The sequence below is a fragment of the Macaca mulatta genome, chromosome 4, assembly GCF_049350105.2.
Source record: "Macaca mulatta isolate MMU2019108-1 chromosome 4, T2T-MMU8v2.0, whole genome shotgun sequence".
NCBI classification, from domain to species: domain Eukaryota; kingdom Metazoa; phylum Chordata; class Mammalia; order Primates; family Cercopithecidae; genus Macaca; species Macaca mulatta.
The window spans coordinates 23,649,422-23,676,246 of record NC_133409.1 but is presented as its reverse complement, the minus strand read 5'-3'; the positions used below and the strand labels follow the sequence as shown (position 1 = coordinate 23,676,246).

General features: G+C 40.0%; 1 protein-coding gene across 8 annotated transcripts in view; it reads left to right on the top strand.

Annotated features, from left to right (window-relative positions):
- CEP85L (centrosomal protein 85 like) overlaps nt 1-26,825 on the top strand; it is a 235,613-nt gene that overhangs the window by 4,470 nt on the left and 204,318 nt on the right. For 4 of the 8 annotated variants that reach the window (XM_015137522.3, XM_015137520.3, XM_077999312.1 and 1 more), the window contains exons 2-3: nt 16,309-16,439; nt 26,483-26,537. The gene's annotated coding sequence lies outside the window, so the exon portion shown is untranslated. Of the gene's footprint in view, nt 1-16,308; nt 16,440-26,479; nt 26,538-26,825 lie in introns of all 8 variants that reach the window. The other 4 variants (XM_015137521.3, XM_077999313.1, XM_077999309.1 and 1 more) reach the window with 2 other exon arrangements.

Sequence of the window (26,825 nt, the reverse complement as noted above, 5' to 3'; positions counted from 1 at the left end):
AACCACATAGTGATTTCTTGTATTGTTTTATCTTTCATTTTGTGCAAATCGCACTTACCACACCATTAGTAGCTTCCTCACAACTCAACAATATAAGGATATGTTAAGAGGGACTTGCTAGCTAACTTGATCCCTAATGGAAACCCTTCACTAGGGAGGGCTGGATTTGATTCTGGGGTCAAGGCAAACACCCTTCAATGAGCCCATGCAACGCCTTGTAACTATATTTTAAACATTTTCATTGTTCCTTCTGCAGAAATTATATCTCTTCCTCCCTTCTGCAAATTGTCTTAGCCCAAAAGGATATTTTGTGCTTATTTAGTGTTATCTCACAGTCTGGGGCAATTATCAATAAAACAAGAAGTCAAAATCTAATAAGAAAAGGCAGGATATGAGAGGGTATGCATCTCTGCTGCATGAAGAGAAGACAGCAGCACCTCTCGTTTTCTTTTAGAGACCATTCGGCCCCATGAGTTTATTAAAACAGAAGAAATAAGTTGAGAATGGAAAGGGGTGTGTGGGTGACATGGTTACTTAGCAACAGGGAAGCTTCTGGCTGATGTTCTGAATTGAACAAAGAAAAACAGGACAGCAGGGAATAAAGGAATGGGGGAAAAATGAAAGGGAGTAAAACAGATGTGGTTGGGAGAGAGGGCTAAGAAGGGGTGAAAAATAAAAGTCAGGGAAAAAGCATGAACAGAAATATGGTAAATACTTAGAAATAGGAAGACTGCGAATTTTAAAAAATGGGGGAAAAAAGCCACTGAAAGAAAGGTGAAAATAGCCAGAAGGGTAAGAAAACATCTGCAGTGGAAGCTGCTAGGCAAATGGAGGAATAAAATGCCCCAGTACCATGAACTCTCGCTTAAAACTAGGCTCTTCTGGCCAGGCATGGTGGCTCAAGCCTCTAATCCCAGCACTTTGGGAGGCCGAGGCGGGAGGATCACTTGAAGTCAGGAGTTTGAGACCAGCCTGGCCAAGGCGGTGAAACCCTGTCTCTACTAAAAATACAAAAATGAGTTGGGCGTGGTGGCAGGCACCTGTAGTCCCAGCTACTTGGGAGGCTGAGGCAGGAGAATCACTTGAACCCAGGAGGTGGAGGTTGCAGTGAGCGGAGATCAAACCACTGCACTCCAACCTGAGCGACAGCGCAAGACTTTGTCTCAAAACAAAAAAACAAAACAAAATAAACAAACAAAAAAAACCCACTAGGCTCTTTTGTGGTGTGTGAGGTCACACCAGGGTGCTCCTGAGGCAAGGGGCCCAGAACAAACCCCAAGCCACCAGTCTGTTGAGTCCACTCAGAAAATGAACCAGTAGGCAGGGTAGCTCCAGGGATATTTTTATGGTATTTTATTATAGGCATGAACCCTTAGAATGACCCTAAAATAACATGCCCCAAAAAGGAAATTCCAAAAGAATTGGATGTTAGTCAAGAAAACTTCTAATTTCATCTTTGATTCCTCCAAAGAGCTTAGTGTAATGTCATAGCCCAGAGTAGGTCAATAATTACAGATAGGTATGCCTTTCCCAGTGACTTTGCCACGCCGGTTACACGATATCTTGTAGGCATGTGTGTGTTTATTTATATTACGTGACAGGTATAGTTTGCTTCTATATTTGTCTCTTAAAAGGGCCACCATGTTTCCTAGTCCATCCTCTATATTTTTTGATCATTCACATATGCGTATAAATAATTTTTGAGCATTTGCTCAACAGAGATACATTTTTATTCATGAATTATATACATGTATTATCTAATAATACATGGGTCATTAGAATATGATGTACCTATTAAGAATGATGAGATACAGATAACATTAAATACATTTTTAAAATTTTAATTGGTTAAAGATTTTATTTTATTAATGGAGCTTTCACCTCCTCATCTTCACTTTCATTTCCCCACATAACCCTCACCCAAAAGTACCTACCAGATATTATAATACAAGAGCATGTGGTAGGCGCTCATAAAGCATTTGCAGTAAACAGGAGTGGAATAGCATTTTCCCAGTCCCTGCTCTGAGTCATCGCATTATATTTTACAGGGATGCAAGGAGTTACATTCTTATATTTCACTCCCATAGAGATTATATGCTATTTCTGTTTTTCTGCATATAAAATAGGACTGAGTTTTTAAGTTATTCCTCTTTGAAAAAGTTATCTGGTGGGGCCTGGTGGCTTATGCCTGTAGTTCCAGCACTTTGGGAGGCTGGGTGGGAGGCTCACTTGAGGCTAGGAGTTCAAAAAACTTTTATCTGTAAGGTTTGATTTTTAATTAAGTGTGGTTGAATAACAACATGCTTTTTAGTTGGCTTCTTCCCCACATTCCAGTAAAATGATAGCACACGAATCCTTATGAAAGGGTGGGGATATCAGTTTTTTATTACTGCGTAAAGACTACCGCAAAACTTAGTGGCTTAAAATAACAATGTATTTGTTCAAAAAAGACAAAAAGAAAAGAAAAATACATAAGCAAATAAAATAAAGAACTACAGAAATAACAAATTAACCCTCTCCCCCCATCCCCCCCAAAAAACTGATTTATTTGTTTTGCTAGGTTTTCTTGAGGTCTTGTTCAGAAGTCACAAATCATCACTTCCGCAGCATTCTATTGGTAAAAGCAAGTTATAAGGACAGCTCAAATTGAAGGGGTGGTAAAATAAACTCCAGCTCTTTTTTTTTTTTTTTTTGAGATGGAGTCTTGCTCTGTCGCTCAGCCTGGAGTGCAGTGGCGCGATCTACGCTCACTGCAAGCTCTGCCTCCTGTGTTCATGCCATTCTCCTGCCTCAGCCTCCCGAGTAGCTGGGACTACAGGTGCCCGCCACCATACCCGGGTAATTTTTTTGTATTTTTAGTAGAGACGGTGTTTCACCGTGTTTGCCAGGATGGTCTCAATCTCCTGACTTTGTGATCCATCTGCCTTGGCCTCCCAAAGTGCTGGGATTACAGGCATGAGCCACTGCACCCGGCCAACTCTAGCTCTTGATGAAAAAAGTTGTAAACAATTTTGTGACTCTTTTTAATTCACCACATTTGAAAAATGTTAACTTGTTTTAGAAAGTGTAGGTTTTATCAAAAGGTCTACATAAAGAAATGCACACATTACTTTTTTCTCCCACTTGTTTCAACTACTTTGTAACTGAAATTGCAATTAATTCTTTTTCTTTTTGAGATGGGGTCTCCCTCTGTTACCCAAGCTGGAGTGCAGTGGTGCAATTACGGCTCACTGCATCCTTGACTTCCCAGGCTCAAGTGATCTTCCCACCTCAATTTTCTGAGGAGCTGGGACCACAGGCGTGTATCACCACACCTGGCTAATTTAAAAAATATTTTGTATAGATGGGGTCTCCCTATGTTGCCAAGGCTAGTCTTGAGCTCCTGAGCTCAAGTAATCCTCCTACCTCAGCCTCCCAAAGTGCTGGGATTATAGGCATGAGCCACTGTGTCCAGCCAAAATTTTTAAAATTTAGGTAAATAAGAGGTAGTCATTTTGTAGGTATATATCCAATTAGTCATAGTGAATGATTAAAAAAAAAAAAAAAAGAATAGAATTTCCTCCAGAAAGTAAAAGCCCTATTATGCCAAAGCAGAGCTATCCATGGAGAGTAAATATAAAGCAAAATATTAATGCATTTGTTTCCAAGATTGAGCATTAGCCCTAAAATGCTATATTACTGTTATTCTTCTCTGCCTACTGGGTGAGAGAGAACATTTTTAGGTTCAATAGATGTTCCATCATATGGACCTTTTCTCTTCCTCCTTCCTAATAGAAACCCCAATTGAGAAACCTTTTTTTATAACAGGGGCTCAAGAATTACACAGGTATCTTAAAAGGCACTTTGGTGGTTTTCATGTGCTGGGGTAAAAAGAGAATATTCTGTGGTTGAAAAGGGCTCCTGATTTCAATAGTGACACTAAGATGGAAAAGGGCAAATAATGGCACCTAACTGGCAAATTTACGGTGGGCATGCTCATTATAATAATAGCAGTAGAGCCCTGGTACGGTGGCTCACGCCTGTAATCCCAGCACTTTGGGAGGCTGAGGCAGGCAGATCACTTGAGGTCAAGAGTTCAAGACCAGCGTGGCCAACATGGTGAAACCCCGTCTCTACTAAAAATGCAAAAATTAGCCGGGCGTGGTGGTGCGTGCCTGTAGTCTCAGCTACTCAGGAGGCTGAGGCAGAAGAATCGCTTGAACCCACGAGGCGAGGTTGCAGTGAGCCGAGATCATGCTATTGCACTCCTCCAGCCTGCATGACAGAGCAAGACTCCATCTCAAAAAAAATAATAATAATATTAATAATAATAGTAGCAGTAGAGTTGGCATGGCATTCAAAATAATACATCCTTCAAACATCTCCAGAAATCTTTTACATATAATGGATTTACAAGGAAAAACAGATGAGCAGCCCACCAGGTGTCTAATTCAGTTGAGTATTGGAAAATCCTCCAGGATTAGTGGCTATAGCTTTGGTGTTGTGTTCTTGAACTCAGTCGTTCTGGTGGTGTCTTTTTATTTCTTTTCTTTTTTGAGGCAAGGTCTTGCTCTGTCATCCAGTCTGACATGCAGTGGTGTGATCACGGCTCACTACAGCTTTGACCTCCTGGGCTCAAGTGATCCTCCCACCTCAGACTCCTGAGTAGCTGGAACGTCAGGCATGTGCCACCATGCTCGGCTAATTACTTAATTTTTTTGTAGAGATGGGGGTCTTGCTATGTTGCCCAGGCTGATCTCAAACTCCTGGGCTAAAGTGATCCTCCCACCTCAGCCTCCCAAAGTGTTAGGATTATAGGCATGAGCCACTGCACCTGGCCCATGGTGCCCTTCTGATACTTGCCTCTCTAGTCCTTCCAGTGATTTTGTAAGCACTTCATTCTCTGTCTTAAGACTCTTTGTATTTAAAATACTTAGAGTGGTCCACTGCACTGAACACAAATGCATTCTAATAAGCCCCTGAACCCTCGCTAGGATTATTTTCAGTTTCTGGACGTATTATTAGTAAAAATGACCTCAGCAAATTGATAGAATTCTGACACTGACCCTCTGACCTATAGAATGGAGTCTAACACAGTTATCATGGTTCAGAATGACTTTGTGAAAGCTCAGAGGGTTACCTTCATTGTCAAGATAGTAAATCAAAAAATATTCTGTTATACTTCATTGAAAAAATTGCTGTAATTTTTTTTTTTTTTTTGCACTACATTCCTGGGGAAATCATAGAGCTGGAGGTCACTGTGCTTCCTATCACATCCCCACTTAACTCTTCAACTGCTGGCCAGTGAGAAAGACGGATGAGTCTTAGATAATTCCAGGGGATAACTGTAGGCTAAGTCAAGTGATAACTTGTCTTTCAAGTATATATGATCTTTCAAATGTAGTCTCCTTATCACAACAAATCAAGACACACTGTGGGATATTGATTGCAGCTTTCATCTGGACAATCCTTTTTTTTTTTTTTTTTTCTGCTTCAACAAAGAGAGAAAGAACATCAGAAGTAGTATGACTTTACCTAAAACAGCAGAACTATGTTTTCAACTCAGAGTTATGTTACTTCTCTATTCTCTGTGCCATAAGTTGCTCTAAAGGAACTTTGTCATATCATCCAGGGCTGTGTTGAAGATAATATTATGATGACTCTGGAGAACAGAAAGTGACTAGTATTTTAGATTAAGACCATGCATGCCAGAAAGTAGAAATAAATCTCATGATAATTCAGTGATGTTTCTTGGGATCCAGTGTTGCATGACGTGAATTTATCCTTTCAGTGTCAAGAACAATTTATTTCTCACCTCTAGAAAAAAGTACTATGATGGATGGTGTTCTCTGGATTTTAGAAGCAACATATATCACATTTTGTATGACCTTTAGCTCCTTTTTTTGAGTGATCTGAAAGGCTGACAGCTTTGAATAGGGCCCAGAGGAAGGTTCCAGCTGGTCCAGGCTGCAGCTTTTTTTATATGGCCCTTAGGACCCAGTGGGACCGGTGGTACTAAAAAATCAAATGAGTCTGCAGAAAGACTGAATATGAAGTTTGCAGCAGGAACGTCAGGGTTTTAGAGCAAAGCTGTAACTTCTTCAGTGAGTAGCCATTCATTCTTCTTTGAAGGAATAGCACTTGGCTTAATACTGGGCCTTGATAGAAACCAGGTGACTATGAAACACAAGCTGCCTATCATGAAGTGAATGTTATCTGATCTACCCAGCTGTAAAGTCAGACATACTCAAGTGGAAATAGTATATACGTGAGTGCATCTGAGCATGTCCTGAGAGCTCAAGTTTCACATACTGATGGATTTTCTTCCTGGCATTCATCCTCATGCCACACCGCCACCTCTCCACCAGCCATCACGACTTCATGAATAGTTCTCTAGTACCAGTTAACTGAAGAAAACTAGCATAGTTTACATATAGCTCTGAGAGTAAGCTGGCATCACTAAAAGTGAATGTACAAAATAGATTACTGAAGTGCTACTCAGTTCCACTCAGTCCCACCAAAGTGAAGGTGGAGAAGGAAAATTATCCTAGTATGCAGAGCTTGAGTGGTACATCGTCCTTGATTTTTCTAGCAAAGAGAGAAATGCTGATGGACAGTAACAAATAGTTTGGTCAGATTTTCATGGAAGTGGAAAGAAAAAGACCAGAGGACTGGTGACAAGTATCTGGATGGGTCTCAAAATGGGACTATCATATGAAGACATTTGGGATTCATATAAATGTGACAACATTGGTTGTCAATCCAATAGCTATACCCCTTCTTTGTGAACAAAACTTCAGATTTGTACAGGTGTCCAAGTTTCTCCATGTGACTTTATGCTCCAGAGAAGGCTGACCACACCTCTACCCTTGCAGATGAATCAGCGAGTCTAAGTGATCATGGTGATTCTATTCCCCTTGTGAGCCTCAAAAAGGGCCATACAACCCCATTTTAGCCAATGAGAAATTGAAGGGAGTCTGCTGTGGGGTTAGTTCAATGGGGGTTTATCTACTAAAATACAAACAATAGATAGTCCCCTTTTCTGCCTTTAGATGTTAGTGTGAAGATGTGTCTCCTGAAGCACCTTAGTCTACTTATGACTATGAAAGATGCTAAGGTTATATGCTCAAGATTGCAAAGCGAAAAGATGGGAAGGACCTGGATCCTTAATGAAATTGTTGAGCCATCTAATCCACTACCTCTTGAGCCACCGTATCTTAGAGAACTTTTTAACATGTGAAGTAACAAATTCTTAATTGTTTATATCAACTGTCCAAGGTTTTTATTTTTTTGAAGTCAAAAATATCTTAACTGCTAACAACAACAACAACAACAACAAAAAGCCCTCTGGAGGCTTAGTAAGCCGGTGGACAAAATAATCCACCCTGCAAATGTTAGTCAGTCTCCTTCCCCATTGATCCTGGGGCTCACTCAATGGGCTCACGAAAAAAGTGTCTACAGCAACTTGGATGCAGAGTATGCACAAGCTCAACAATATGGACTTTCCATCACCAATGCTGGCTATCACTGCTGAGTGCCCAACTAGATAGCAGCAGAAGTAAATCTTGAACCTCTGACATGATGTCATATTCCAGGAGGCCATTCAGCCACAGGGAGGCAGGTTAATTTATTGGCTGTGTATCATCAGAGAAGAGATAGAAATTCGTCCTTACTGTAGTGGTTACTTATTCTGGATTTGGATTTTAATTTCCTATCTAACATTTCTTTTTCTTTTCTTTTTTTTTTTTTTTTGAGACAGAGTCTCGCTCTGTCACCCAGACTGGAGTGCGGTGGCGTGATCTCAGCTCACTGTAACCTCCCGGGTTTAAGCAATTCTTCTGCCTCAGCTTCCCGAGTAGCTGGAATTACAGGCATGTGCCACCACATCAGGCTAATTTTTGTATTTTTAGTAGAGATGGGGTTTCACCATGTTGGCCAGGCTGGTCTCGAACTCCTGACCTGAGATGATCCGCCCACCTCAGCCTCCCAAAGTGCTGGGATTACAGGCATGAACCACTCTGTGCCCAGTCTCCTAACATGCCTGTCTAACACTTGCTAGTACAACCATGCTGTATATACTAAATACCTCGTACAAAGGGGGATCATACCTGGTTTGCCCAAGTCAGTTCCAGTTTACTGCTGTTTTCCTGGTGTAATTAGTAGCCCTCATCACCCTCAAAAGCACTCCAGTTCAGATGACAAATTATAAAGGCATCTTACTTACACACCATCATGGTACCTTGTACACATTACTTTTGATCTGGACACCCATTTTTAATTAAACAACCAGTAGAGCTTATGCTTATGACTTACCATATGTTTATTAACTAGAAATAGACAAACAGCTATAAGACAAAATGCAAAATTGTGACACTGTCCTTTAGAATGTGACATATTCTCTGAACCAGTAGTTCTCAAAAGGTGATTCCAAGACCAGCGACATCAGCATCACTTGGGTGCTTGTGAGAAATGCAAATAATCTAGCTTCATCCTAGAACTACTGAATCAGGAAGTCTTGGAGTGGGCACAGCAACGGATGTTTAAACAGACCCTCTAAAAAGTATTGGTGCACATTAAAGTTTGAGAGCCACTGCTCTGAAATATCAACCAAAACTGTTGCTCTTTTTCCCTCATAGCCACAATACATCCTAAAAACCAAGCTGTGGAAGTAGGAGTTGGTCACTCATTATTACTTATAATGATCCATTTGCAAATTATTTGCTTCTCATTTCCGTAATTCTGAACCTTGCTGGTTTAGAGGTTTTAGTACCTCAAAAAAAAGATGCATCCACCAGGGGAGAAACAGTATTCCATTGAATAAGAAACTGAGATTGCCATTTGACCATGCTTATATCTTCTAAAAACTTGGTAAGCAGGAAAAAATGGTTTACGCTATTGGATTAAATGATTGATCGTGTCTATAGAGAGTAAATGGGGTTGCTTCTAATGTTTAGAAGGAAAGAGTATGGGTGGAACAAAGAGGGTCTCTGGGGTACCTTCCACACTGCCATGTCTACAATAAAAATTTAATGAAATATTTCAACAACCTTACATAAACAGGACTACCTTTTGGCTCTGATCCCTTAGTAATAACAGTCTAGGTCACTCCACCAGGGAAAGAATACTGACAATCCAAGATGTAGACTGGAGGGAAAGGGAACATGGGATGGCTGGTGAAATAAGGAAATTGTTGCTATATGGCAACTGCCAATTTGTAATCAATTGCAGAAACGCATATTGTGGTATCTGCCCCCGCTTTTTTTTCCATATTATGTACTATATTTCATTGACTCTCCAATGCATATTTATGTACCTTTATTTCTATGAAAGAAAAACACTTCCCACTGAACTATGATGTGATGCTGCTTGCTTTCACTTAGAATTTTTATTTTATACCTTGAGAGAGAGATTTTGGGGTTTTAGACACAAATTTCCATCACATGTCACTCTTCTGCATGCACTAAAATTTTTCTAAAAAATCAGTTAAGGTACTACTAAGGCAATGAGAATTACATCACAATTGCCACCCAGTTGATAGCAATTATAAGATGCTATTGATTGATTTCAGACATGGTAGATTATTGGAAAAATGTATTTTAAATTGGTAAAATATGACACATATTTATATTTTAACTAATTTTCCTTTTATATTTTCTTTCTGTCCATTATTTTATATTAAGTGGTGGTAATAAATTTGAACAATGTAATCTATAGTTTATATCAAGATGGGATTATGATTGAACTGGGAAATGAATGAACATCATTACCCAAAAGTTCTGGACTTGAAGCTGGATGCCGTAACTGATTACATACTGGTTTCTCTTGGGAGAGCAGTTGAGTGTGTTTTTTGCTGTTTTGGATATATCTGCATCACATTAGGTAGACACATAAGTAAAGATAAATAAAGAAGAGAATAAATGTAGTTAGGCAGTCAAAGGTGTGGACTGTAGTGGTCACTGTTTTTATGTTTTTTTTTTTCCCCTTCTTTCTGTTTGGGAAATTCCTCACCTCCTTTTGAGTCTTGCTGGAAGTCAAACCTCACCATTTACCCCAGAAGCCCAAAATGCTAGATACTTACTTTCCAGTCCTCCATGCAACATGGGTATATACTCTAGATTCAAACCCATGGACTTTGAAATTGGGGGCTAATTTTGCAAATAAGAAGAGAGAAGGGAACATTTCTGCTTGTGACTGTAGCAGCCATGTCTAGTTTCTAAAGATAGCATGGCCAGCCACATCTACAGCAGTATCCAACGCATAATGCCAACAGTGTCAACTGGGCCAGCTGTGACATCTGATGCTAAGTGGCAGCAGCAGCAGTGTCCACATAGGACCAGCTTTGTGATATGATTTTGGCTGTATCTCTGGGTGCACAACCTCTGAGCCCATTTGCTGTCCTGGACAGTGCAGGCCAACCAATAGCCTTTCAATAAATCCTTTTTTGCCCAAATCAGGCAGAGTCCATTTGTATTGTTTGCAGTGAGGCTCCCTGGATGACATAGATCTTCTGTATCATAAGATATTGTTCCAAAAAATTATTTTTGCAGCACTAACATTGGTTTCAGAATGAAATGTTTCTTTGCGAGTTTTACTTTTTGATAATATTAAAAGTTAAGAAAGACAAATGTTCATCCACCTACCAGTAATATGGTAAGGGTCAATCTCCCGCTGGTATAAAAAATTAAGGAGGAAAATAGCTCTCTTTAAATGCATGGAACTTTTTAAGAAATGTATTAATAATTGACTCAATGAAAACAAAATATGAGGTTTGGAAATGGAAAATAAAGGCCATTCCCTCCATAAAGCTGTGGTGCTAGCCCTTCACTGTACTTGCTGCTATACCAGAGGAGCAAATGGGCAGCACTCTTAGTCTTACAGGGATTTTAAAAATTTATCATTGGACTATTATTGCTTATAAGCTGAATGTAGTAATTTCAGCTGTTTTTCCAACAAGTTGGGTTAGAGGTCTCTGCTTTCCTTCTGCCTCATCTCAGCAGCTGGATCACATGAGTCCCACCTTCAGAATCTGTCTTTGCCTCTTAGGCCCAATCCTAATCTGAAGAATTTAAATAGCCCCAACCTTACATTTCGGCCTACTATGTGCTGGGCATGCTTCTAAGTAACAAGGGTGACGCATCATAAAAGACACAAAGTTCAAGCTTTAGTGGAACTTCCTAATGATTTCCTGCCTGCCAGCAAAAATCCCTGAAGCCCCCTTCTATCAACGTATCTATACTTCCATCAATGTATCTATGTCTTGTTTCTTCTGCCCTTAACTAGCTCACTGCGGTCTCTTCCCAAATCTGAAAGTGTGGTGGGAAGTCTTCATAGATTTTTAGATAAAAGAAATTGAGCATTGTTGCTTTTCTAATTTGGGATGTTAATCTTTTTCTTACTTTAGATGTCCAATTTTATGCTTTCATACAATTGGCATGATACATTTATGCTTTCCTTAATTAAATAAAACCCAGATGTTTCAAAGTAGTCAATGAGAGAGCATCTCTTCTTGATAGGGGAGGTTGACCTTACAGTCCCAACTCCTAGCTCTGAACACTCTCCTCAGGGATTATTTTTACTATATCACCTGCAGGCCTCGAAAGGCAAAAACTAATGCCCTGCTTTCAGTGCTTTGTCCCATATATGGACATACAGTTCTTCCTTGCATACCATTTAGTTCAACTGAGGCTGACGTGATGCCCAATTAAGCTTTACTGGAGGTTAGAATGTAACAAAATGGCAGCGAGTACTAAGAGTAGGACCATGAAACTAAATACTCTAACATATATTGCATAGCTTATTCATCTTCAGTTTTTAACCCATTGCAGGGCTCTTTCCTTTCTTTCTTGAGGTCTGTTTCTGCAAGTACATATTCTCAAATATTTGGCCTTGTCATCATTAAGACCCAGAAAGGGATGGCAGCTTCCACATACTCAGCCTTGTCCCCTCACCCTGAGTTGCTCCCTGAGGGCCTCCCTCCTCTCCAGATAGTTGATCCTAGTAATAACAAGCTTCATGGAGGAAGCAAAGACATCTCTAGGGACATAGCCTAACCCAAGCAATCCTACTCCGAGTAGACATAGCAAGTATTAGGCCTTTTCCAAGAGCAGGTAACAAAAATGTATCTCAAAGTTGCTTAAGAAAAATAAGTCATGTAATTTTGCAAAGAAAAATTCTTTGTTTAAGAAAATGGAAAAGACAGATCTTGTTTGCTTCAGGTGTGGCTGAGCACAGAGGTTTAAATGATGCCTGTCTTTTGCCTTTTTTTTTTTTTTTTTTGGAGATGGAGTTTTGCTCCTGTTGCCCAGGCTGGAGTGCAATGGTGTAATCTCAGCTCACTGCAACCTCCGCTTCCTGGGTTAAAGCGATTCTCCTGCCTCAGCCTCCCGAGTAGCTGGGGTTATAGGCATGCGCCACCACACTGGCTGATTTTGTATTTTTAGTAGAGATGGGGTTTCTCCATGTTGGTGAGGCTGGTCTTGAACTCCCAACTTCAGGTGATCCACCCGCCTCAGCCTCCCAAAGTGCTGGGATTACAGGCGTGAGCCACCGTGCCTGGCTAGAGACGGGGTTTCACCATGTTGGCCAGGCTGGTGTTGAACTCCTGATCTCAGGTGATCCACCTGCCTTGGCATCCCAAAGTGTTGGAATTATAAGCATGAGCCACTGCGCCTGGCCTCCTTTGTCATTTGACAGAGACTTTTACTCTTTGTCTTTTTCTCTTTTTCAGTCTCTTTCTTTTAAACTGTCTCTCCCTCTTTCTTTTTGTCTTTCTCCTTTCTTTCTTTCTTTTTTTTTCCTGAGACAGGGTCTCACTCTGTTACCCAGATGGGAATGCAGTGGTGTGGTAACAATCACTCTAGCCTCTACCTCCCAGGATCAAGTGATCCTCCCACCTCAGCCTCCTAGTAGCTGGGACCACAGAGAAGCACTACTATGTCTAGCTAATTTTTTATTATTTGTGGATATGAGGTCTCAATAGGTTGCCCAGGCTGGTCTCCAACTCCTGGGCTCAAGTGATCCTCCTGCCTCTGCCTCCCTAATCCCTGGGATTAGAGACATGAGCCACTATGCCCAGCCCTTTCTTTTCTTTCTATTGAGTCAACTTTAAAGAAAAATTCCCCATATTTTGGCAAAAATGGCCACCAGCAGCTTTGGATTTATGTTTAACTACAGCAATCCCAATGAAAAGAAAAAGATGTAACCTCTCTCCTAATGGTTTCAGCAAAATTACAAGGCTGGTTGGGCCAGTATGGCTCCCTGAACCAATCCTGGAACTGATGGTGGAGTGCAGTGATTGAGCAACCAATCCTGGAACTGGTGGTGGAGTGCAGTAATTGAGCAGTCTGGATGATGGACTCACTCCTGTGGAAGGGACCATAATGCCACGGGATTAAGAGTCCGGCCAGGGAGCAGAGAGGTATTTCCTTAAAGGAAAAGCTTCAGATCATTCAAAAAGTTAGAGATCCATGTATAATATGGTATTCCCAATATTCATTCTGAAGATTTGGGTATAAAAGGGCAGGAGAGTATTAGAGTTATAGTTAGACACGACAAATTTGATATGGTCTGCAAGTCAGACACGGAAGAATGAGGAATCATAAATTACAAGATTGTTTCAGTCATAAGCAAACTGAGGCATTGTATCAATCACCAAAAGTGTAGAAAATGGTCTCCAAAGTATTAGGGGAATCTGCATCCTAAACAAGATCAAATGCCAAGACTGCTTCAGGGATAAAGAGTTGCTTTTAAGTAAACTGAGCTAATCAGAAGGAAAAATCTGGGCCAGGCATGGTGGCTCATGCCTGTAATCCCAGCATTTTGGCATATCAAGGCAGGAGGATCGCTTGAGGCCAGGAGTTCCAGACCAGCCTGGGCAACATAGTGGGATCCTAGCCCTATTAAAAAAATAAATAAAAATAAAAGAAGGGAGGGATCAGCATGTAAAACTATACCTGGGACAAGAACTGCAAATAACTGACTTCACTGAAGTGGGGAAGATAATGTACTCTTATAAGCAAAACATACTGTGAACAGATAAGAATGTATCACTATTGCAATTCATCTCTTTTTATTAATCTTACTAAATGCTTGAATGAATGAGTTGTACTCATGAGGCTTCAAAACTAAAACAAAATGGTTGGTTCTTCTGCTGGTTGCAGGTTACAATTACCTTAGCTTGGAAATGATAAGGCTGAGTTGGTTTAGTAATGAAGAGGAGATCATATTCACAAGCACTGATCAATTATTTATTTTAGCACTGTAGTCATTAATTTATTGATTTCTCATTCCACAGCAAATCTAATGAAGCAAAAAACTTAAATTTTTTTTCTGCTACATTCTGTAGTAGAAAGAATTCCCTATCTCTTCTCATTCCTAACAGACTAGAGGTTTTGAGACCATTTTCCTCACAAAACACTTGAAACAACCTATGAACAACTGAAAGGTTGAAGGTTTGAAAATAAGCGAATGGACAATAATTTTCCTTACCAAATAAGAACCATCAAAATTATTGCATATGAAGTTACATGCAGCATCCTAAAGTAGGAAGTTAAGAACTCAGAATTTAACTTGAAATATTTCAAGCTTAAATTTGAACAATTATTTTACAAATTTTTTTAATGATGTAACTCATAGGCCTAATTTGGCTACCCCTGAAAGCAGAGGTTGCGACAAAGACTTGGCTACAGGTTGTGTGTAGTGGGGAGGTAATCCCAGAAAACAGAAGTAAGGGAGCAGGGAATATGACACAGGAGGAGAAGTCGGTACAAGAAGGTGTTATTGAAGTCTCTGCTGAAGGGAAGAGCGCATCAGTTCTTCTGGGACTTCTGGGAAGTGTAAATGTCTTCCAGAGCTTTCCGTTTGAAGGAAGTGTGGATGAAGGTGGTTCCCATGTTGGTTGATGGCTGATATGTGTACTGGGGAACGTAAACATGGTCCTGAAGTGGTCCACACACATGCCCAGTGGCTCTGGGGCATAAGAGAGGCCCAAGGCTGAAAAATAGAATAATTCTTTAGCTGCCTGAGGTGTGCCCCTGTCAATGAGGAGGTGAGCCTGAGCTCCTGGGGAACTCTCACTGCAGCTGCAGCTGAAACAGGAGTGGGCCAAAGAAATGGAAATGAGGCTCCAACATACCTGCTACATCAAACAAATAGATGTGAGGACCAAATCTGGCTCATGATTTATCAGTATTAGACTTGTGGTCAGTTGGCTTAGAAATTCACAAACTGATAAGAGTGCAAAAGGTTTACTGGAAAATAAATAGATAAATAAAAATATAAATTTACACACGGAATTCATTGCATGATCAAACTGACTTCTCAGAGATTCTAGGGATAAAGTACAGAACTGTAAAACGAGGGCCAATTTCTGCTCTTCATTTCTGCATTAATTTAACAAATTTAATGAACATTTACCATATGCTAGGTGCTGGAGTTACATCAATGAAAAAGATAAAGCACCTGCCCCGTGGAGCTTGCATTCTGTTTGGGAGATAGTCAGCAAGCAATAAGTTTCGGACTTTTCAGTAAAAAATAAAACAGAGGACCAGGTGCTGTGGCTCACGCTTGTAATCCCAGAACTTTGGGAGGCTGAGGCAGGTAGATCACCTGAGGTCAGGAGTTTGAGACCAGCCTAGCCAACATGGTGAAACCCGTCTCTACTAAAAATACAAAATTAGCCGGGTGTGGTGGCGGGCACCTGTAATCCCAGCTACTTGGGAGGCTGAGGCAGGAGAATCACTTGAACCTGGGAGGCGGACGGAGGTTGCAGTGAGCTGAGATCATGCCATTGCACTCCAGCCTAGGTGACAAGAGTAAAACTCCGTCTCAAGAAAAACAAGGTAAGGTAGTATTGTGAGAGATAGGGCTGCTGTTTTAGATAGGGCAGGCTTCAAAGGCTTCTCTACATGAATGACATTTGAGGGGAAACCTGGATGAGAAGGACTGAGTCAAATGAATATCAGGGAAAAGTATTCTAGGCAAAGGAAATAGACTATGTATGAGCCCTGAGGTCAGAATAAGCTTTTATGTTTGAGGAGCAACAAGATTAATATGAGTGAAGTTGAGGGTGAGAGAAGTGGTTACGAGATAAAGTTAGACACGCCAGCTGAGGTCAGATGAGGTAGAGTCCTGTGGCTATGGAAAGGCATGTAGGCTTCATTCTCAGTGTGATGGGAAAACACTGGGAAATTTTAAGCAGATGAGATGTGATCTGATTTTCTGTTTTTAAAAGTCCATTCTGGTTGCCATGTGGAGAGTGTGTATGTGAAGTTTTGGATCCTAGAATTGTAGAACACAACAGGCCTAAATATTTGTGTTTTTCATGAACAGGTGGATCTCTTCGTTATGTTTTGCTTGAAATGCATGTAGGCATCCACACAAAGACCTCAACACACAAGTGTTCTTGGCAGAATTACTTATAATAGCCAAAAGGTGGAAATAACTCAAATGACCATCAGCTGGTGAGTAGAAAAATAAAATGTGTTTATCTTCAAGCATAATAGAAAGCCATTTAATAATAAAAATAAATATTGACAATGCTACAACATGGATAGCATCAAAAACATGCTAAGAGAAAGAATACAGACACAGAAGACCACACATTGCATGATTCTATTTATATAAAATAGCTAGAAAAAGAAAATCTATATATGGAGAAAGCAGATTAGTGATTGCCTGGGACTGGGAGTGAGAACAAAGAGTAAGTGTAATGAAGCAGGAGAGATTTTACTAGAGTGAGAGAAATGTTCTGAAACTAGTTTGTGGTGGCGGTTGCACAACAGTACATCTAAAAATTATTGAACTGTACACTTAAAACAGGTGATTTTAAAGGTATTTAAATGATACATAAATAAAGTTGTCTCAAAAAAAAATACGTATTGCCACATTTAGAACATATATCTTCCGAGCACATGGACCCTCCATCTCCACAGACCTTGGTTTTACCTGAAGTTACTCCTCCAACCCACATTTCCCTTGGTTAAGAGAGCACCAGGCTGCACAGGCCTTTCATGGTCACCCAGTGGCCCACTTTGGGAATGAATCGAGTTCCTGTCTTTCTCAACCTTGTTTCCTCTGGGGAATCATACACATTCCAAGCATTCCCCATTTCCCCTATTTTCAGAACTCTCAGGTTGCTTGGTTCTTCCTTAAGCAATGTTTTTATCATCTTTAACCCATGCACTTTTTTGTCTCACTTTTCCAACTATTGCCAGCTGTTTCAAGAACATTTTTTACTACCTTTTTCCTCCTTTTTCTCCTTTCTTCCTCTCTTTTCTACCTCTATTTTTTCCACTGTCATCCCTCATTCTTTCGTTATGTTGTTCCATTTGTGACCCCTAAAAATAACTCTAATGATGGGAGAACAGGATTGGGGACATATTAGTATCAAGTGAAAGGAAAGTCTAAGGTGTGCTTCACCCTATCAACTTCTAAAGTGTCAAAAAGTTCTTCTCAAGAACATCCTCAAAATTTCCTTCTACTCACTATTGTTTATTTCATGAAAAATAAAAATCTTGTTGTAGTTTTAAAGTTTGTTTACTTGTGCTAAATAATCACACTTTAAAATTATTTTTCATTGTGAACTAGAATATTTGATTACAAAAAGTATTTTGTTTTTATCAACGTAAATACTTTTGTTGGCTGACCCAGTAAAAGGAACACTATATATCACATTATTTCTGTAAAGAAAAAAATGTCTGAAATCCAAGAAATGATTAGAGTTTATTTTTGGTTTGTTAACTGGAGGCTGTCATTACTTAACTTTAAAACAAGGTACTTAAAATAGTATCTTTACATCTTATTAAGTGCTATACTATACTTGTTCCATTGGTCAACCTCGTATGTTGTTTTATTGCAATTCTTTATATTCTTTATATTCTTATATTCTTAAAAACAAAAGGACAATTACAAATACAACTAAGCAAAACTAAATTTCCCTTTTAGTAGAACAGAAGACAGGTTCTTCATTTTCTTCATCTGCCTTTCACATGAAGTATACAATGCTGGGAATAATTAGTATATTAATAGTCTCTACTGTCAGAGTTCATTTCTTGGTTACAAAAATGTAAGAGAATGAGATTCTAACTTCCTTTAAAATTCAGCTTAAAGGGGCCAGGCGCGGTGCTTCACACCTGTAATCCCAGCACTTTGGGAAGCCAAGGTGGGAGGATCACTTGAGCCCAGCAGTTCAGGACCAGTCTGGGCAACAGAGTGAGATCTTGTCTCTAAACCAATAATAATAATAAAAGAAATAAAATTTAGCTTAAAGAAAACAACCAGGACTGCAGATCAAAATGCCTTGTTATGTGAGATTACAAGATTATGGGTGACTACTATGTCTTGTCTTGAGAGAGAAGGATGTACACCCACATGCCACGACACACTGCATTCACGGGTGTAAAGAAAGTGTTTGGCCCCATCAGGAGTGGTGTAAAAAGAAACAACACTGGGCTTTCATTTCCTACAGGTCACTCACAATTTATGAGATATTTATGAGATTTCTTTGCGGTGTCAAAATATCTGTAAACTTTTTTCTTTCTTTCTTTCTTTTTTTTTTTTTTTGAGACGGAGTCTCGCTCTGTCGCCCGGGCTGGAGTGCAGTGGCCGGATCTCAGCTCACTGCAAGCTCCGCCTCCTGGGTTTACGCCATTCTCCTGCCTCAGCCTTCCGAATAGCTGGGACTACAGGCGCCTGCCACCTCGCCAGGCTAGTTTTTTGTATTTTTTTAGTAGAGACGGGGTTTCACCGTGTTAGCCAGGATGGTCTCGATCTCCTGACCTCGTGATCCGCCCGCCTCGGCCTCCCAGAGTGCTGGGATTACAGGCTTGAGCCACCGCGCCCGGCCAAACTTTTTTCTTTCTTTTTTTGTTTTTGGAGACAGGGTCTGGCTCTGTTGCCTAGGCCTGAGTGAAGTGATGCGATCATAGCTCATTGTAACCTTGAATTCCTAGTTACAGGAGGATTGTTCAAGCCATCCTCCCAGCTCAGCCTCCCGAGTAATTAACAGGCATGTGTCACCATGCCCAGCCAGTGTTTTAAATTTTTTGTAGAGCTCGGGTCTTGCTATGTTGCTCAGGCTGGTCTTTAAGCTTTATCCATTTTTGTTAGGCCACAATAATGAAAACTAAGATCATCAACAGCAAAGATGCCATGTAAATGTAGGGGAGAATTTTCCAATGTAACCTAGGGGAGAGTTATCTTGCCAGAAAGGGTTATGTTTAATGTTTTGATTTTTAATCGCTATTTTTTAAATAGGCTGCCAGAGAAATGGGTGTGAGTTTGTTTTAGCTTTGGTCTCCACTTCCTGTGTAAGTTATTTGGGATGGATGTTTAGTATAGATATGAAATCATCGGGGAAAACCAAACAAAGAGAAAATATTATCATTGAAAATTTACACATTAATTTTCCACATAGTTTTTTGAAAGGAAAGTCAGTTTGGGAAGGCAAAAAGGGACTTTGGCAAAATGAGTGACTCTGTGTCCTGCATCTAGGCTACCTGAAAAAAAGGCCCAGTCTTTGAAACGATCTTCTCCGGAGGCAAGCATGCCATGACCCAACAAATGTCTCTGTACCCCACAGGTTGAAGTTTGCAAGAAACAGCCGAGTAAGCTCAGGGCTTTTATAGAGTTGATCATGTTTTTGAATCCTGCCCTTTAATTAACTATATACTTTACAAAACTAGGTAGCTGTAGTAGACATATTAATCACTTCTTAGTAAGAAAAAGCACTGGAATCTACAGATGAACATTGATCTGTTACCTATGTTGACAAGAACATTATGATCTTTGTCAAACCACACTGCAAATGCACCGGGATGCTGCACTGATTTTCCGTGGTTACTGCTGGAGTTGGGAAAGGAGAAGGAAGATTGGTTGTAGTTTGACATGGGGAATGTTACCCTCCTTTCCCTCTAGGCCAAATGACTCCTTACAATGCAGCCAATAAAAAGCAAAAAGAATAAGTGTTTATATAAAGATGCTTATGGTTCATATCTTTCCATATAAACATTCAATGTGGGGAAAGAAAACCCCACCAGCTCGGCAAAAAAGAGATTAATTTCTCCCCCAAAGATTGGTTTGGAAGTCTTCCCAAAAGAAAGCTGTCTGATGAAATCACTGCCATCTTAAGTGGTAAAAACACAATGCACTACATTAAAACGTAGTTATTGGGTTTTCATAATCATAGTATAAGAACCCTCAAAATCATCTTGTCTGGAATCTCTAGAAAAGTACACACCTTTGTGATTTAGGATCAACTGCTACTTAGAGGCTACTAGGAATAACTACTTCACAACTTCTCTTAATAATAACTCCATGATTTCAACCTCTTTCATTGTTGTTCCTGATAAAAACTTGTCTTCCTTCAAATTCAGGCCATATCTCCTGGTTTGGCATTGTTCTGGTGACTTTGTCCTCACTGTGGTTATTATGACCCGGGAACTTCAAGAAAGACATAAACTTCTAGATCCAGGCTCTAAACACCTTTCCATATTGGAGCTGTGAAGTCTAAAAATAACACTTTATTACTAAGTACATGAGCAAAAATTTAGAGCAAGGTAAAAGTATGTGTGTGTGTGCATGCTCAGGCATGCATGCATATTTCAGGGGTGTCAGGGCTGTTTTTCTCCAGTTTGAAGCTATAGGGCATAATATTATTTGAAGCTTCACTTACCTCTACCTGAAGCATAAACCAAGAAAACGTGAACAACTCAGCAGTGGAGGGGTTCCTTGTGCTCTTTGGGTAACAAGTCACTTGTTTCCTTATTCCACAGTGAAGCGTTCCTTCTTTAAAACATTTTGTTGCACTTTGGGAGGCTGAGACGGGTGGATCACGAGGTCAGGAGATCGAGACCATCCTGGCTAACACAGTGAAACCCCGTCTCTACTAAAAAATACAAAAAGTCTAGCCGGGCGATGTGGCGGGCCCCTGTAGTCCCAGCTACTCGGGAGGCGGAGGCAGGAGAATGGCGTAAACCCGGGAGGCGGAGCTTGCAGTGAGCCGAGATCCGGCCACTGCGCTCCAGCCTGGGCGACAGAGCGAGACTCCGTCTCAAAACAAAACAAAACAAAACAAAAGCAAAAACAAAACATTTTGTTGCAATTAAACTGTGTACCCCTGGAGGTGAAACTTGTGTCTCACCTGCAGACAGCCTGTGTTTCTGAATTGCAGTACCTAGTATAATCCACTCGGGTACTTAAATAAAGTACCAAAACATAACTAATGAATAAAAGAAAGCAATGAATTAGTAAGCCTGTATTTATAAACTGCTGCCACTATGAAATGTAAGACCTTATTTAATAAAATCAGTTTATGATATTTAGCTTGAAAGAACAGCTGCTTCCTTTTAGAATATCCAAAACCTTAGAGACACCATACTTTTTCTTTGATTGTTTTTCTAAGAGTAATAATTTTAAAGTGAATTTTAATGTAGATGAAAATCTGTTAAAACAGTATGATGATATTTAAGTGCAATACAGGCTTTATACTTCTAATTACATGTGGAAAAAATGGTCTGAACATGCGGTGGCCTGTAAGAAAGAAATATTATGATTAGAAGTAATTATAACAGGCTGGGTGTGGTGGCTCATGCCTGTAATCCCAGCACTTTGGGAGGCCGAGGTGGGTGGATCACCTGAGGTCAGGAGTTTGAGACCAGCCTGGCCAACATGGCGAAACCCTTTCTCTAATAAAAATACAAAAAAATTAGCCAAGCATGGTGGCACACCTGTAATTCCAGCTACTCAGGAGGCTGAGGCAGGAGAATCACTTGAACTCAGGAGGTGGAGGTTGCAGATCGCTCCACTGCCCTCCAGCCTGGGCAACAGAGAAAGACTCTATCTCAAAAAAATAAATAAACAAATAAATACACAATTATAATAGAATAATAATTAAAGTAAAATAGATCTATTTATAATGAATTAAATTTTTCTAAGCCCTCACTGGGGATATTCTTAAAACTCTATCACCAAATATACCAGTGACATTGCAGGAAAATTTCAAGGGAATTCCAAAATACTATTTTTAAAAATTACAAAAATTTTATAGGAAAAAAATAGAAGAACTTCAGATATTTTGAAATCTGTTAAGTCTTCTTTGAAATTAACATGAGGTCCGCTTATTATTAATAATGAACATGTTGAAAAAATCGTGTGAATATGAGGTTATTGAGGTTTCTTTCATTCCAGATCTCTGCTAATTAGTATCAGGGATAATTACATCTGTCTCTCTAGTTCTTCTAGAGAACTACTTCTCAACTCCTCTCTCCCTTAGGAGTCTACACATGAGCCAGAGAATACCTTAGCACAGAATGCTCTAAATGTAAACACAACGCAATTTCCTCTAAAAAACAAACAAACAAAACCTGTGGTTCCGTTTATTGTCATGTGGTCTCATTTGACTTTTAAAATCCACATCTTTTAATTTTAGGAATTGTATTAAATGTTTTAAGGTCAAAAACTGTACTTTTCTATGTTGAATTACTGGTAAGAAGCTGGCAATCAAGTGAAAGTTCTTTATGGACTAGACTGAAAAGCTCTTGTGTACTGTCAACCCAGTATTCATTTCTCAAAGCAAATGTCACCAGCACAATGGTTCTGTTGTGGATTCAAAACCAAGTTCCGTTTCAGCAATAATAGCGCAGCAGTAAACTCCTCCTCGTTGTCAGGCCCTGTGGCCATCTGGTTTTAGTCAGGCACTTCAGAGTCACCTCAGAGTGTCTTTTCTTTTTGTTTTGTTTTGTTTTGTTTTTTGACACAGGGTCTCACTGTGTTGCCCAGGCTGGAGTGCAGAGGCATGATATTGGCTTGCTGCAGCCTCGACCTCCTGGGCTCAAGTGATCCCACAGGTGTGTGCCACCAACCCCAGTTAATTTTTGTATTGTTTTTTTGTAGAGGCAGGGTTTTGCCATGTTGCCGAGGCTGGTCTCCAACTCCTGGGCTCATGCGATCATCCTGCCTTGGCCTTCCAAAGTGCTGGGATTATAGGTGTGAGCCACTGTACCTGGCCCAGAATGTCTTTATTAGTTGTGTTAGATCATTAGTTACAGAAACCCAGCTAGTTAGAAATAAATTGCTTTCCTGCTTACCTGCCACCTAGTTCTGAGTACACATGTCAGTCCTACAATCCCACCTAATATCTGATGCATAAACTAAAATGATAGTCAAGGTTGTTCACTGGTGGTGAAATTTTGAGGGATTATTTTTAAACTTTTCTATATTTTTGAAATATTTTAACAGATTGTTGTTTTTTTAATAAGAAGAAAATAAACTTTCTCAAAAAAAAAAAAAAGCAATGCCAAGGAAAGACTTTTTTTTTTTTTTTTTTTTTGAGAAGGGTCTCACTCTGTTGCCCAGGCTGGAGTGTAGGGGTGTGACCTGGGCTCACTGCAACCTCGTCCTCCTGGGCTCAAGTGATCCTCTCACCTCAGCCTCCCAAGTAGCTGGGACTCCAGGCTCATGCCACCATGCCCAGAATACTTTTAAATTTTTCTGGAGCTGGGGTGGGGGTCTTACTGTGTTGCCCAGGCTGGTCTGAAATTCCTGGCCTCAAGTGATTCTCCTGTGTTAGCCTCCAAAAATGTTGGGATTACAGGCATGAGACACTGTACCCAGCCACTTTTTTTTTTTTTTTTTTATGCCAATGAAATTTCTAATCTCATTTCCTGGCTTCCTGGCAGAGAAGGAAGCCACTTCAAAAATAATTCTACTTTTTTATTAGAAATACAGAAACAACCCTCTTTTTCTACAAGGATGAAAGTGTCATTCATATCTCCTCCCACTCAGCTCCATTGTAGTTAAAAAAAAAAAATGTGATTTCAAAATCTGTAAAAGAGGAAGCGGCAAACTGGGAGTTTGTAGGCCACGTCAGGCCCTAACACTTGTTCTGTTTGGTGACCACATTATTTAAAAACTGAAATTGAATGCCCCTCAAGTGGGCCCTTTGTTTCCCATAGGCCCACTGAACATTTAGACACTTAGGTAATCTTCCTGGACCCTGAAGGCATTTGATTTTGACACCCTTACACTAGCATCGCATAAGAAGTAGACTGGGACACTACATGACTAAGACATGTTAGGCAAAGTTACAACTGTGCTAATATCATCATTCTGCTCTTCAATTTGCATGTGGAAAACACTGATTTCAGGAAAGGAATTTTAGCAAATTCAGTGTCCACAGTCACATGCCTCTAGGTTATCCTAACAATGTTCTCCCATATAACTCCCTTCCCTTTTAGTTCATTCTTTACATTACTTCCTGGTTAGTAATCCTAGAGCCTGACTTTAATCACATATTTGTTGTTCATTCTTTTTTTCTTCACTGTGTGCCAGGTCTCTATAGGTGCTAAGAACACAAAATAGATGAGGCTCAAGGTCTCATACCCCCTGAAAATAATCAGACATGTAAATTTAAAATAATAGGAGTGTAGTTGGTACAAAATGGGTTCTGAGGAAACACAGAGAATGAAGATTGTGACTGTGCCTGGGAAAAAGTTTTCCAAAGGTAACAATTGAACTGACTTTTGAAAGAGAAGTAGATATTCAGCTGATGACTAAGTCAAAGGCATTCTAGCACACCCAAAGCATGGACTCAAAGAAAGGCTTGGAAAATTCAGGAAACCTCAAGTAGTTTGGTTTTACTAGAGCAACAAGGAGTAAAGAATGGGGAGAAAGGAAATATGCGTTCATTCATTTAATGTTTTCTTTTTCTTTCTCTCATTTTTATTTATTTATTTATTTTTTACAGTCTCATTCTGTTGCCAGGCTGGAGTGCAGTGGCACGATCTGGGCTCACTGCAAACTCTGCCTCCCGGGTTCAAGAGATTTTCCTGCCTCAGCCTCCTGAGTAGCTGGGACTAAGGCACCTGTCACCTTGCCCAGTGAATTTTTGTATTTTTAGTAGAGATGGGGTTTCGCCATGTTGGCCAGGATGGTCTCGATCTTTTGACCTCATGATCCACCTGCCTCGGCCTCCCAAAGTGCTTAATGTTTTATTTTATAAATTGTTTAATGCTGCAAGCATTGAGGATAAAGCAATGATTTATATAGTAGCAGCATTTGTTGCACAGAGTTCACAGTCTAGTGAAGAATACAGAAAAGTAAAGAGGGAATAAAATAGAGTTCAGTAAACGGTATGATAAAGTAAATGCAGAGTCAAGGAAGCACAGAGGAGGACGTGTAGAGGTAGACAAGTATACAAGTATACGGTGGCTCGTGGATTTTCTGATGTGCTGCTGAGATCCACCTTTGGGAATGAAGGACTTATTCTCCCAGTTTCTGACAATGATGCCAGAAGACAACCCTCAAATTGTAGCATTACCCAAGGTCTTTCTTCCTTCCAAAGACATCTTGCATCCAATGCTTGACCAGTGTGTTTTATAAAGCTTTGGCTCCCACTTGATCCAACTTGGAACAATTCTGAGCAGCCAGTCCAGCTCCAGAGCTACCCAAGGGGTGCGCTGAGCAACCTTTACTGGGGCTGGATCACAGCTCAACTTCTCCTTCTACCTAATCCTGTTTCCTTCTCCATTCTTCTACAGATGTTGATCCATTGGGAACTCCCTAATAAATATCCTGTTTCAGAATCTTTTTCCTTGTACAAATTATGAAGTGTCCTTGAATGCCATTCTGAGTAACCTGGATTTTGTGCTATATACAACTAAAGTCAGAGAAGGCTTTTAGCAGGGAAATAGCTTGGCCATAAATGTAAATTAGAAAGGTGCAAAATTCAAGACAATATTATTGAAGAGCATGTTATGGTAGTCCAACTAAAAAACATTTATAACCTAAATAAATCCATCCACAGTGGGGTAGAGAGAAAGAGATGAATATAAGATGTATTCATGGGCAATACTGGCAGGACACACTTGGTGATTGACTATAGATGGTGGGCATGGTAAAATCATGTAAGTCTCCCCTAGTTATTTGGCTTGGGGAAAGGGATACATCTTGGTATCACTAATCAAGATAGAAGATGCAGGAGAAGAAGCAGGATCATTAATGAATATGATAAGTTCACTTTTGTACCTGTTGAGTTTGAAGTAAATTCAATACAGTAAAAATGCAGATAATACTTGGTAGATGGTGGAAAACGTATTGGGAGATCAGGATGAAGGTTAATACTAGAGATATAGGATTGGGAATAATCAGAATCTGTAGTAGTTAAATACACAGATGGGAATGAGCTCAGAGTTTCACTGTTCTGCTCTAAAATTGTCAGATCTCCATACTGCTTACCAAAGCAATTCCTAACTCCTCCAACTGGCACCCAGACAAAATAATGACACTTCAGCACTACGGACAGTGTCAGGATTGCTTGTACACCCCGCCCGCTTCTCACCTCATCCTCAAAATTTTAGTTCTGGTAGATAAGGACTTCCTTATTATCTTCTACTGTCTAGCTTTCTTGCCTTACTTTCTATCTGTCTCCTGGCTCATATCTTTTGCTTAAGGAATTGTGTTAAAGTCATCTAGTTCAAGCTTTTCCTTTCTTTTTTTTTTAAAGCAGATGAGGAACTTGAGGCCCAAAGAGGTGAAATGATTTGCCCAAAGCTACATTACTGGTAAGTAACAGAGCTGGGACCCAGATTTCCAGGATCATGCCTTAATGTTCTACTGCAATACAACATGAAGTAGACTCCATAATTTTCCAGGCAACAAGTTCAAGCTAACAGGCATTTGTCAAAAGAAGACATACATGTCGTCAACAGAGAAATGAAAAAAATGCTCAATATTTCTAATCATTAGGGAAATGCAAATTTAAACCACAATGAGATATCATCTTACACCTGTTAGAATGGCTAAGGTTAAAAAAAAAAGACAAAAGATAACAAGGGTTGACAAGGGCGTAG